This window comes from Pinus tabuliformis, chromosome 8 (assembly GCF_031772625.1).
Source record: "Pinus tabuliformis cultivar Carrire ecotype Pingquan chromosome 8, CPIR1, whole genome shotgun sequence".
NCBI lineage: Eukaryota > Viridiplantae > Streptophyta > Pinopsida > Pinales > Pinaceae > Pinus > Pinus tabuliformis.
The window spans coordinates 803,427,719-803,441,149 of NC_142294.1; the positions used below are offsets into that span (position 1 = coordinate 803,427,719).

Sequence of the window (13,431 nt, forward strand, 5' to 3'; positions counted from 1 at the left end):
GTTTTGAGATCTTCCATGTGTTGAAGAATGTAACTAGGTTTAGTTTCATAAAATTTATTTGTCAAAAGAATTTTTATTATTGTTACAATGACTTATTAAAGCATGGGTTCCATGCTTGGGTCATCATTATATTAGTCAAAGTCCCCATTGTGGACTCCTAGGATTAATATTGAGTCAATAGAGTCATTGTACAATTAAAGAGACCCTTCTTGGGCTTTAGAATCATGTAAAAAGGTTTATTATTGAGTAAAATATGATTTATGCAACCTCCACACCAAGTCGGACTAAGGGACACCAATTCGACCTCACCTAGAACCTTTAAATAGAAGGAGATTGAATTCATTTGGAGTATCTTATCTCAAGCAAGTTCAATATCTCTAGTGAAGCTGGTAAAAGTGCGAAGTGGGTCAAGGAAGTCAAAAGAAGTGTGTTGGGTCAAGGCAAAGGAGAAGGAAGAAATCGAATTTTTGGTGCTATTGTATCTCTCTTTTGTGCCCTAGTTTGGGAGATCTAAGTCTTCCAAGTGTTGTTGCTACCAGTTGCTTCTTGATGTCGTAAGTTGTTGCATAGTCGAAATTGTTGGGGTGAAAGTGTTGTTGCAAAGGGGTCGAAGATCTGGAAGGGTTGACTTGGTGTGGAGGGAAGGTTTGGTCTATGTCTAGGTTGAAGAGTCTCGAAGAAATTTACTGAAGGAAGAGACTTTTTGACTGGGTTTTTCCCTCGAGGGGGGTTTTGCCCTAGCATAGTGCCGACAACTTGTGTCTTGTGTTTTTTTTATCTTCATACACAATAATATGGTAATTTCTTGATGAAAGATAAGATATTAAAGAAGTAAAAGAAGCCAACATAACTCACAAGTAATTATCAAGAAATAGAAATCAAACCCTAATCTACTTGCATTGATTTCTCAACACCATGTACTTGTATATGTAAGTATGAATACCTCCCTAGTTAAGAGAGAGTGTTGAAGAATGTAACTATGTTCGGTCTTCATAAATTATATTTGAGTCATAATGAAATGTATTTATCAAAAGAAAGAATTTTATTATTATTATTATTATTATGACTTATTAGCATGGGTTTCATGCTTGGGTCATCATGTTTTAGGTCAAAGTACCCATTGAGGACTTCTAGGATTTATATTGAGTCATTAGAGTCATTGTCCATTATTAGAGACCCTTCTTGGGCTTTCGAATCATGTAAAAAGACTTATTATTGAGTCAAATAAGTTATTCCTCACCTCCACACCAAGTCGGCCTCAAGCAAGGTAATTCGACATCACTAGAAGCCTATATACACAAGCAGTTTGAATTCATCCGAAGAATTCTCACACACAAGTTCGATATCCAAGAGAAGCAGGCAAAAAAAGTGCGAAATTCGAAGAGAAGGAGAATTGTTGGAAAGGACAAGATCGAAGATGTTAAGATGAAGTTGTTGCTAAAAGGGTTACATCTACAGAAGGAAGAAAGGGTTGACTTGGTGTGGAGGAAGTTTGTGTCTAAGTCAAGAGTCTTGGATCATCTCGTGAAATTATCAAGGAAGAGTTGTCGACTGGGTTTTCCCGTAGATAGGGGTTTTTCCCTGGTTGTCCACCTACATTTGGTGTATGTGATCTTTGTGTTATTGCTTTGATAATTGCTTGATGAACTGAAGATAAAAGAAGAACATAAAAAATATCACAAGTAATTATCAATACAAAGAAAATCTTTCTGCCTTTCTAATTTTCTATTATGTACTGAGGTTTATAAAGGGCAATGATCCCTGGTACACAAACCCTACGATTTTCTTATTGATGGACTAATAAGGAACATGTTTTGGGCCATAAATATTGCGTACTATTATGATCTCATTGTTGTTATATTCTGTTGTGCAGAGTTGTTTAGAGTTGGGCATCTCTAATGTGTTTGTGTTCTTGGCTATGGCATAGACCAGACCTAGGGTGCATGGAAATTGCAACATGGTATCAAAGCTACTTTGAAGGGTCGGTGGATAAGAGTGTGCACAGGGTGTCATGTTTAAAAGGGAGTTGTGAAGTTGTTGTAGGAAACAACAGTGTTGCCAAGTGAGTTGACTAGACATGGAGCAAAAGGTTCAGCAAAGAACACGGAGATACGGTCTTGATGGGTTTGTTGACAAGATAGGGTGGGAGTTCTGGTGGATTGGTGGAGAACTTGGTGCACGGCAATATGTTGATTGGCAGATTGCCAACACCGTTGAAGGACTTCCATGGAGATTTTATTATTCTTAGAGCTCTCAGAAAATTCTTTACAGCAGAGAAATTCAACAGAATTAACAGCAACTTATCTCAACCAATTTGAAGCCACTTTTTCTCGAAATTCGTTCCACAAAACCTCCTCGAATTCCATGCCAAATTCTGCCAAAATTCCCGTACAGCAGTATGATTGCTACAGTAATACGTGCAACAACTACTTGAATTTCATGCCCAAAAAGAAACTCAAATCTGCGTCAAAAAACATGCCGAGCCCACTCAAAAATTTGCCTTGATTTCTGTTTATAAACAACAGAATAAATTGACAATATGACCTGCAATAAATGCATTATACAGTGTTGTATTTTTCTCTCTGCCTAGTACCTCTGCTTTGATTTGCGCACCACCTCTCTTGCTTGGAAATTAATGTTTAGCTGCCTTGGAAAGTGTGCCTCTTGTTGTCTTCACCTTCTCCTCAATTCGACCTCTCCTCTTTGCCTCTTGTGTCTCTCACACCAAATGAAGAATGAGATCTCCTTGGGATTCGTGCCACTTAAAAAGCCAAATGGGTGTGTCTCTTGACCTTCCTGGTAGCCTCCAAGTTCAAAGGTTGAGTTTGATATTAGCTTCTCATTATCCAACGACTCTGTTTTAATGTTTCATTGACTTCACTTAAAGTGCACTTTATCTCATAACTTTATATCTCATAAAGTTAATTTATTTCCCAAGTCACTTTAGGATATTCTCCCACATGCTAGCCCCAAGCCAATGTGGAAGACACTTATCCTAGCTAATTTTAACACTCCCTCTTAGCGAGGAAAGTGTTCTTCACCACTCCCATCTTGTCCCTGAAAAATACAAATTTTCCCTTCATAAGGGACTTCGTGAGAATGTCCGCAACTTGCTCATCAGTGGAAATGTATCCCAACATCACTTGTTCTCTATGGACATGATCTCAGATGAAATGGTATCTGATGTTAATATTTTTGGACCAATCATGAAATACTAGATTATCCGAGAGTTTGATGCAACTCTGATTATCACAATAAATCATGGTGGCTTCCAACCGCTGACCAAACAATCCCACCAATGACTTGCGAAGAAAAAATGGCCTCACAGCTCGCCTAACTAGCTGCAATGTATTCCGCCTCTTCAGAACTCAATGCCACTGACTTTTGCTTCTAACTGATCCAACACACCACTGTCGAGCCCAAATTGAAATAGCATATACAGGTGCTCTTCTAATCTGTTACCCACCAAAAGTGGGTGACCCCTAGGAGAAACTTTTCTCCTATTCATCTCTTCCAGCCAATAGTCGGTAGGCCCTTAGAGCCACTAGGAGTCGACGACAATGTGTCATTCATATCTCTGCCACCTGCATCAGTCATATGTTTCCTCGCCCATTTGCAAAGAGCACATGTTGGAAGGTGGGCTTCTGATCAAAAGGTACTTTATTCATTTTGCAATCAAGTGCTTATGCTTGTTTGTATTTGGGCATTTTGACATGGATTATGGGGTAACTTGGAAGAAAGAAGGGTCTTGGTCATGATCTTGTTCCCTCACCTTAAATGGGGGGTTAATTTTCAATCCTAGTCTAATGGGACCTCCCCTAATGGCCCAACAGGTATAGGAGGGGCACTACTTGGGAAGCCATGATTGAGATAGCGTAGCCCCATCTCTCCCTATTCCATACTTACCACTTTCCATCTTACATTACAAACCCCTTTTCCACCTCCATTCTTCAGGTTCAGCTGATCATTGGTTTATTGGGACTTGGCACACACATCCTATTCCTCATACCTAGGTAGGGCCTGAAAATGTACCCTGGGAGGTTGATGCAGCTAAAAGAAATAGAAAGAGCATATGATGGCCACAAGAAAAACAAAGTGAAAATCAAAATGCAAAAGATGGACGAGACCATTCAAATTAGCACGTGGGCAAAAGCCAAGCATGAGCTCTACCTCACTCGTTCTGGCCATCACTCGGTTCCTGGGCCAATGTTTCCGTGTCATACTAATGAAAAGGAACCAATGCACGTCCCAACCCTTGGTGGGCAATGAGTTGCCACACACTAAAGGGGGTAAATAACTATTATACATCATACAAAGCAAGCTCTCATTCCTTGTGTTGATTTGGGGTAGCATCGGATGTGCTCTAGCCACGAAATTTGGTGGAGAGGTTGGGGCACATGAGATCTCCAATACCCGAATGGGTTTGGGCAGATTCTAAACAGATTAAGAGATATTAAAATAATTAATATTTTTAATGGAGTCCTGAAGTCTAAACTTAGGGAAAATAAAATATTAATGTGTATTAATATGAATATGTGTTAGAGTGGTCCAAAAGACATGGATCAAACCAAATCTAATCTTAACCGTTGATTAGGGACTTAATCCCGGCCGTTGAGATGTCAACAGGAAAAGTATAAGAGGAGGCTTGAGGGTCACTTGGAGAATAAACCAGAGTGATCAATCATTCTATTCTCTAGAGCGGGGTTTGCTAAGAGAGATAGAATCAGCGATCAGGAGAGCAGCTAAGGGGCACTGAATACAGAGAAACAGAGAAGGCAAAGATTGTGTTAGGATAATAGTGCAACAACCAACGAAAGTGATGCAAAGCTAGCAAGGGCCATGCAGAGGCAGCCAAATGCTGTGCAGAGCACCAAAGGGGCCAGCATGGTTGACGTAGAGGCTCCGAGAGCTGACGCAGGGCCTCCTGGGGCTGACGCAGGCCAAAGAAAGCTGACGCAGGGCCAGCGCTGGGCTAGGAGGGGCTGACACAGTCCAGATTGGGCAGACGCTGGGGTTGCAGAGCAGTTTTGTGCTAAGGAATTGCCGAAAGGGTTTTCCGAGGTTTCAACCAGGAGATTTCTCTCAAACTGTGAGGTATAGCTGCTATGGAAATTCTCTGTTGGGTAGGCCTATTTCGGCACCCAGATTGTACTCTGATATTTCTTAATAAAAAAACCCTCAGATAGTTGCACCGGTTTTCCCGCATTGGGTTTTTACGGGGACATTGGTCCAAAAATAATGGTGTCATGTGGTGTGTTTGTTCTTCTTTCTTTTAGTTGTTGATATGTAATATGTTGAGCATGCACTGGTGTGTATTTTCAATATTTACTTTGTAAATAACTTGTTAAAGAAAAATAACAAGTAAGTAGGAATAAATCAGGAAAAGTGCATGAAGAGTTTCTAAACTAAGTAAACTTAGAAACTTCAATATGGTATCACAGCCAATGTTTTAAAACTCCGACTCGGCCGAGGGTCGACTCCGATTCCGACTCCGACTCGGTATTGACTCGGCCGGCTCAATTTCAATGACTCGGTTGTTGTAAAAAATACATTAAATATTTATTTTTATAAAAACACATAATTTTAAAGATTTTCATTCATGTTTCCAAACACACAGCATTAGAATATAGATAGAAGACAACATATGATCAAATTAGGCTCATGAATATATCCATTATATCAAAATGGCACCCAGTGCACTGTCCAATACATACATGATGATGATATAGAGATCAAAACAAAAACACATAACCAAGGAGGCTATAAATGGCCTCTACAACAAAAGTCTGTGACCAGTACTATTGGCTACTGCTAGAGTTGCCAACATCATCTGGCTCAATGTTACTTGGGAGCGGGAGCGAAAGTGGGGAGCGAGAGCGAAAACGGGAGCGAGAGCGACATTTTCAGAAGCTCCTGGTTTGGGAGCGAATCCCAGAGGAGTTCGACAACCAATGTCACTAACATCAAGGTACATAGAGGGATTAATGCTCTTGATTAAATACGAGTTCCATACCCTAATACATGACAAAATTCAATGGAAACATTGCAATCCTCCAATCCTGAAATCCTGAAAAACTGATAAGTCTGCTGGATTTTGAATGAAATCTAAAATTCTACTTTCTCCATATGAAACCCAATGAGGTCGGAACCACTCTCAAACATCCTAAGTCATTTCATGGTAATGTTAAAAATTTAAGTAAAAGGATGAAAATGAAGATTAAGGATAATGTCACTTTTACTTTAAGAATTTAACATTACCATGAAATTTGAATAGCATATCAATACTAGGAGAGGGGAATGGACCCCAAATAGTATTTAGCTAATTTAGAAAACACCTTGGAGTCCCCAACACTCAACTAACAGTTAAAAATTTAAAAAAAAATATGAAAAATCGCATTTTTTTGGGGTTACAGGCCGCATTCATTGACTCGGCCGAATTATTGCAGAACCGGCCGGCTTGACCGAGTCATGCAATAACTCGGCCAAGTCAGTCATGACTCGGCCTCCCGTTCTGTTTTTTCTTCCGGGTCACAAAAAATCCCAACGACTCGAATCAACTCGGCAGTTTCGGATTCGATTCGGTCGTTTTTTAAAACATTGCAAGCATGATTGCAGATCACTGAAGGACTAAAAGACATCAGCCGAGCAGAGCAATAGCAACAGAAAACAGTTGTCCCAAGGTGACAGAAGTTGTTTCTAGCAGCACAAAAGCCAAGGAAGTGTGACGCAGAGCCACGCAGAAGAAGTCAGGAACTGCGCAGAGCCTCAGAGAGGCCAGCGTTGCTGATGCAGAGGGCCAGAGGGCTGACGCAGGGCATCCCAGGGCTGACACAGACCCATCCGGGGTGACGCAGAGCCAGCATGAGGCAGAGAGGGGCTAACGCAGTTCACAGAGAGGCAGTTGTTGGAGTCTAGAAGGCTATAGAAATATTGCAGAGTGGAGCTGGTGAGGTACTGTAGTCAAAACAGTCCCTGACAGAGCAGAGCCATAGGAGTTGTTACCGAGGGTTTCTAGTCGAGGAACCTGGATCAACAACGCAGTTGCACAAGACGATCAAAGTAGGTGGCATCTCGAGAAGCGGCAGAAGGATTTCCAGGAGGGAAAGCAGGACTCAGGGGGAGTCCAGAAGAGAACTTCCAAACGGGAAGTAGAGGCTCAGAGAAGTCAAACAGAGAACTTCCAAGAGGGAAATAGAGGAGCGTCATGGCACTACACGGGGTAAGAGACCAAGATAGACTGGACAGAGCATCGAACTTCTGGAAGACCAAAATCTTACCATTGCTTGACAGGAATCGTGTCAAGAACTTCGCCTTGAAGGTTATAGCTATCCCAGTCGACCCCAATGATAACGACAAGTACGAAGAGGTGATGGCGAGGGCCAAGTGCATTATCCTTAACGGGGTCAAGGATCATGTGGTACCACATATAGCCAAGAAGGAAACGACAGTTGAGATGTGGGAGGCTCTCAAGAACCTATACCAGCATACTTCTGTGCAGAGAAAAATGTTGCTGGAGAACCAGATGAGGTCGTATCAAATGAAGAAGGGTCAATCGATTGACTCCTTCCTCGAAGGACTGAATGAGATCCGAGACCAGTTGATTGCTATAGGAACGACACCGAATCAGGAGCTTATGGTGAAGACAACTCTAAATGTTGTCTCAGAAGATTGGAAAGTGTTTGTCCAGAGTATCCTGGGCAGAGGGACTCTCCCTCCTTGGGACGAGATGTGGGCAGCTCTTCGCCAGGAAGAGATTAGACGACAGTCGAAGACAAGTAGCAACAGCAAAGGGATCAAGGTCAAGCAGAAGGAGGAGGATGTGGCCCTAGCATCTGAGGGAAAGCAGGGTAAGCGGAAGAAGAAAGATCTCTCCAAGATCAAGTGCTTCCACTGTGGGGAGATGGGTCATTATGTGACCCAGTGGCCAAGGAAGAAGAGTAAGGGAGAGTCTTCCGAGACTAAGGTAGTGCCAGCACGGGCAAAGAAGGAAGTTTTGACAGACGATGACTATGCCATAAGTGCACATGCGCCATTTGAGCGGAAGTGGGGAGACATCGAGCTATAGTGAGGCAGACTACAGGCAATGAGAGGCAGGATCCTCGAGGTACCCAGCCTCTTGGATTAGACCTTTCTACGGGAGCCCCGACGAGGAGTAGCAGGACTGGCTGAGTGGGTAGAGACGGATGCGAATGGAGCGGCAGAGAGAGCTACAGTGCAGGAGTCCCAAGGCAACGCAGAGCTAGCAGGCTGCAGTGGTGCGAGAGGCACAGAGTGTTGCACCAGTGCAGGAAGGCACAGAAAGGTGTGCAACGATGTGAGATGCAGGGAATTGTTGCAGCAGCGTAGAGGTCAGAGAGAGGGAGCACTTGTCAGCGGCAGAGGGAGCTTCAGCATCAATGGGTGTTTCTAGCCCATAGGGAGGTCAGTTGGGAGATCAGTTACTTACTTCTCAATAAGTGGGTTGCGGTGCAGTAGTGGGCAGCACGATGCAACATGATGAGGAGAGTTTCAGTGCAGATGCAATGCTAGGAGGAAGGACCAGCAACAGCACAGAAGGGAGTTTTCGTACAGATGCAGCAGTGGCAGTGGCAGAACCATATGCAGCAGTAAAGGATGCAGGCGTGCAAAGGATGTTGGGCAGGAAGGCCTAGCACCAGCACAAGTATTGATGCCAGATGATCAGAGTAATACTCAGTGAGGAGTATTGCTAGAACACAATCCTCGCTAAGAGGGAGTGTTGATTTGGGGTAGCATCGGATGTGCTCTACCCACGAAATTTGGTGGAGAGGTTGGGGCACATGAGATCTCCAATACCCAGAAAGCGTTTGGGCATATTCTAAATAGATCAAGAGATATTAAAATAATTAATATTTTTAATGGAGTGCCTAAGTCTAAACTTAGAGAAAATAAAATATTAATGTGTATTAATATGAATCTGTGTTAGAGTGGTCCAAAAGACATGGATCAAACCAGATCTAATCTTAGCCATTGATTAGGGACTTAATCTCGGTCGTTGAGATGTCAACAGGAAAAGTATAAGAGGAGGTTTGAGGGTCACTTGGAGAATACACCAAAGTGATCAATCATTCTATTCTCTAGAGCGGGGTTTGCTAAGAGAGATAGAATCAGTGATCGGGAGAGCAACTAAGGGGCATTGAGTACAGAGAAACAGAGAAGGCAGAGATTGTGCCGGGAGAGCAGCGCAGCAACCAATGAGAGTGACGCAGAGCCAGCAAGGGCTCACGCAGGGCCACGCAGAGGCAACCAAGTGCTGCGCAGAGCACCAGAGGGGCCAGCATGGCTGACGCAGAGGCTCCCAGAGCTTACGCAAGGCCTCCTGAGGTTGACGCAGGCCAAGGAAGGCTGACGCAGGGCCAACGCCAGGCTAGGAGGGGCTGACGCAGTCCAAATTGGGCAGACGCTGGGGTTGTAGAGCAGTTTTGTGTTGAGAAATTGTTGGAAGGGTTTTCCGGGGTTTCAGCCAGGAGATTTCTCTCAAACTATGAGGTATAGCTACTAAGGAAATTCTTTGTTGGGTAGGCTAGTTTCATCACCCAAATTGCACTCTGATATTGCTTAAAATAAGAAAACCCTCAGATAGTTGCACCGGTTTTCCCGCATTGGGTTTTTCCTAAGACATTGGTCCAAAAATAATGGTGTCATGTGGTGTGTTTGTTCTTATTTCTTTTAGTTGTTGATCTGTAATATGTTGAGCATGCACTGGTGTTTATTTTTAGTATTTACTTTGTAAATAACTTGTTAAAGAAAAATAACAAGTACGTAGTAATAAATTAGAAAAAGTGCATGAAGAGTTTCTAAACTAAGTAAACTTAGAAACTTCAACACCTTGAGCTATAAGTGGTAATACAAAGAAGAATCAAGAAAAAGCAAAAGGCATACAGGCATGGAAAACAAAGGCCGAGTTGGTAACTCATGCATCCATGATTGCCCCCTCCTCATATCTATACACCTAGCGTGAGGTACTCTATCATAGTCGATCCCTTTGACCACAGCACTTGGGCATGCCTTTGTTCCATCATTATTCACATGGCACTTATCGATTGAAGGATGGACTAAGGATATGTCACTTCCCCTTGGGGGTTAAGAACACCTTATAGGATTGTCTATTAACCACTCCTACCTAGGGAGGTAACACCATTACGTGACAAAGCTACAATTTTGGAAGAGAAGCCTTGTACGAAGTGTTGCCCATTTCTTTCAATCTTGGTTCACTTAGATGCAATAATCATTAAATGTACTTAGAGGCGAAAGTTGTAACACTGGATATTGTGTGTAATTGACAAGTGGTTCCATCTATATGTCTAGGCAACTTAACTGGGGTCTAGGTCCTCCAGAGGGACATATTGACAACCACAGGTGAGGCATCTACACTTGCTAAGGCACCTATTTCCCTCAAGCTTGCCCTATGCAAGCCTACGCTAGCATGATTTCAGCATTTCGGTTTGCACATGTGGAGTTTTATTTAATTTGTCAAAGGCTACTAGGTTGGCTTGTGACCTAGCACATTGCTTTTATGCAGTGTTCCACGGGGACTCCCCCCCCCCCTAGGGGTCTAGTTTCCTCGCTCCCCCGCGCTCCGGGGACTTGGGGACGAGTAGGGGACGTTTCCCCACGCTCCCAAAATGGAGGAAACTCAGGGGGACGTGCCAGGGAAACGTTTCCCTTCCCTGAGGGGGCGTTTCCGAAAAGGGGGGCGTGGGGGGGCATGGGGGGACAAGAGGGGACGAGGGGGGGCGAGAGGGGACGTGGGGTGACGAGGGGGGACGTGGCACACTTTTAATGCATTAAAAACCATTTTAATTAACTAAACGTTGAACTTAATCTTTAATTAAGAGTTAATTAACGTTTAGGGTTTTGGAAAATCGTTGTTTCATGTTATAAAAATGACACCCTGAGCCATGAACAACACACTCACAGCCTTTACAAGTTCGCTGAGTGCTCCACTCAGCGTTGATTTCACTGTTCAGATTTTAATAAACAGTGCCTGTATCATTATTGATTGTATTAGGAATTGTATAAAAAAGGTAAATTACCTAAAAAAAGTCAGTGAATTAATACAATTTGTTGAAAGTGCAAGCTAGGAAAACCAAGACCTTGAATCGGTTCAATATGGGCTCTCCCCGTTCATGGTGATAGTAGGTTTAGGAAAAGAGCCTATTGTCACATGTTCTGAAAAGTGGATCTGACTATTTTGTTTCCAGGAACCAATTAACCACAAGTATGGGTGAAAAATCCGACTTCTAAAAACTTAAAAAACTGCCTCCTTGACTACCATGCGTTGTGTTGATGAGACCTGACTGAAATATAATATTGTTGATATAATAAGACCTGATTAAAATACAAAATGTTAATATTCCGCCAGCCACCCAACTACTTTCCTATATGATTTCTCAAAATTCTGCCCTGACATCTAATTTTGATCCCATGAGAACTTAAAGGGTTCAAAATATACATTCGCTCAAAGAAAGAAACCAACAGGATCTGTAAAATGGAAACTAACTAAGCAGTCTAACAACATGAAAAGAAGAAAGTAACTTCCACTTACGTGTCTATCATTTTTTGCATGAGATTGTCGATGGAAAAATCTATGGCACAAGGTTATGGTTGTCGCAATGGTTACCTGGGAACTGAATAAACAACAGACAGTCAGCCTATTACTATATTAGGCCTATGGTCTTTACTTGTGGAAAAAGCATCCAGGTTTCGTTTAGTCCAAGTTCCAAAAATGATTTCTTTTAGACTTTTTCTCTAGGTTAGCAGTATCTAAAACAGAATTGTGAAGGTATATCAGACCTATGGGCTAGTCCTATGGAAGCATTGCCAAATAGGCTAGTCATATATTAATACTATCAGTTGAAAATCTACGGCTTGCCTAACTAATATTTCAAGAACTTAGAAGTCCAGTTTCTCAAAATCATTATACATAATCCACTATAGTTCTGAGTTCTCTCTATGTTTAAGTTTCTTCTAAGAAGGACAGTTCTCTCTTTGTTTAAGTTTTCTTCTAAGAAGGATTGTGTAAATTTTCAAATTCATTGCTTTCTTGCTCCAGGAATCATATCAATGATCATGCTTTGCAGCTTTTCAATTCAAACCAAATTGTCATAGTGGACTCAATTAATAAATTATATTTTATATTTATAAAATTTTAAGACCCTGACGCTCCCCCATGTTTCCTAAAAAATGGTAGGGAGCTTTTGCATAGGCCGCTCCCGCGCCCCCTCGTCCCGGAACCTTGGTGGAACATTGCTTTTATGTTTAGAGGGGCTTGTAGGCCAAATAGGGATTTGTATGCCTCATATAAATTTAGAAACATGTCATTGTGATCTCTCATCATCACATCTCTTGAGATTTTCAGCCTAGCTAGCTAAATTGAGACTTGTTCTCTCGTGGAAGATTTGGATGTTGTGGATGCATTTTGATATTTGGAGCTGATCTTGGTCATCTTTGGAGCTATTCTTTGGTCTAATGGATGGAAATCTTGCATGTTATCTTGTAAGTTGCACCTAATTGTTGAATATTTATTTCTCTATGTCTAATGTATGAATAATTGATTCTAAGGTATGCTAAATTGTGCCATAATTTGTTGAAAATTAATTGAATTGCTATCTAGATGAACAATGCATGCAATACTCATACATAACAAGTAATGAATTGTCCTAGTGGTGAACTCCTAGAAGCTCTCCCATGAAAACCCATTTTCCATTGTATAGGTAAATGCTTGATAGTAGTTATAGTGGTATGAGATCTTGCTCATCAACCAACAGTGATAAATGGAAACTTTAATTCTAGAAGACCCCAAAAAAAGCTTGACAAAATTGCCTACTCACATTCATATAGAAGGCTCGTTAATAGATTTTCCACTCCATCAGTGAAAGGGACAAATTTTGACTGACAGAATAAGGATTCTGCTAATAGCAGTTTTATTAAATCACTACCCTATATTTCAAAACAGAAACCCATGGCAACTTAGTCTTTTCCATGTCACATCATTAAAAATCTCAGCAACTTTTACAATAGATGAAGAGTATATACAGGACCCATGAATGCTTATAGTTATAATATCTTGGCATAGAGAGTCGAGACACAAAATTTAGTAAACTCATTTACAATTATTCCTTTCTAAACATAGACTAGATATGTCTTTTGCACTCCCTTGATATATTACAGCTAATTGAGCTTTTCAAATACCTTTACTTTTAGTGATATGTAAATAGCAGCATAATTTCTTAGAAAGTTGAGGCCCAAATCGCTTGAGCTTAATAACCCTCCAACTACCATCCCCCTATCATGGCAAGCCACAGTTATAATTTCAAAATAATGTTTATTAGTATAAATCCCATACAGATTTACCAATACTTCTTACAAAATCCAACATCCATGTTTATTGAAGCAAACAAAACATAAGAA

General features: G+C 41.6%; 1 protein-coding gene across 3 annotated transcripts in view; it reads right to left on the reverse strand.

Moving 5' to 3' along the window:
* Window positions 1-13,431, reverse strand: part of LOC149238023 (Iron-sulfur cluster biosynthesis family protein) — a 279,175-nt gene that overhangs the window by 83,221 nt on the left and 182,523 nt on the right. Inside the window, exon 10 of one of the 3 annotated variants that reach the window (XR_016246361.1) lies at window positions 13,213-13,306. The exons of the other annotated variants lie outside the window; for them this stretch is intronic. The gene's annotated coding sequence lies outside the window, so the exon portion shown is untranslated. The remainder of the gene's footprint in view (window positions 1-13,212; window positions 13,307-13,431) is intronic. 3 annotated transcript variants of the gene reach the window in all.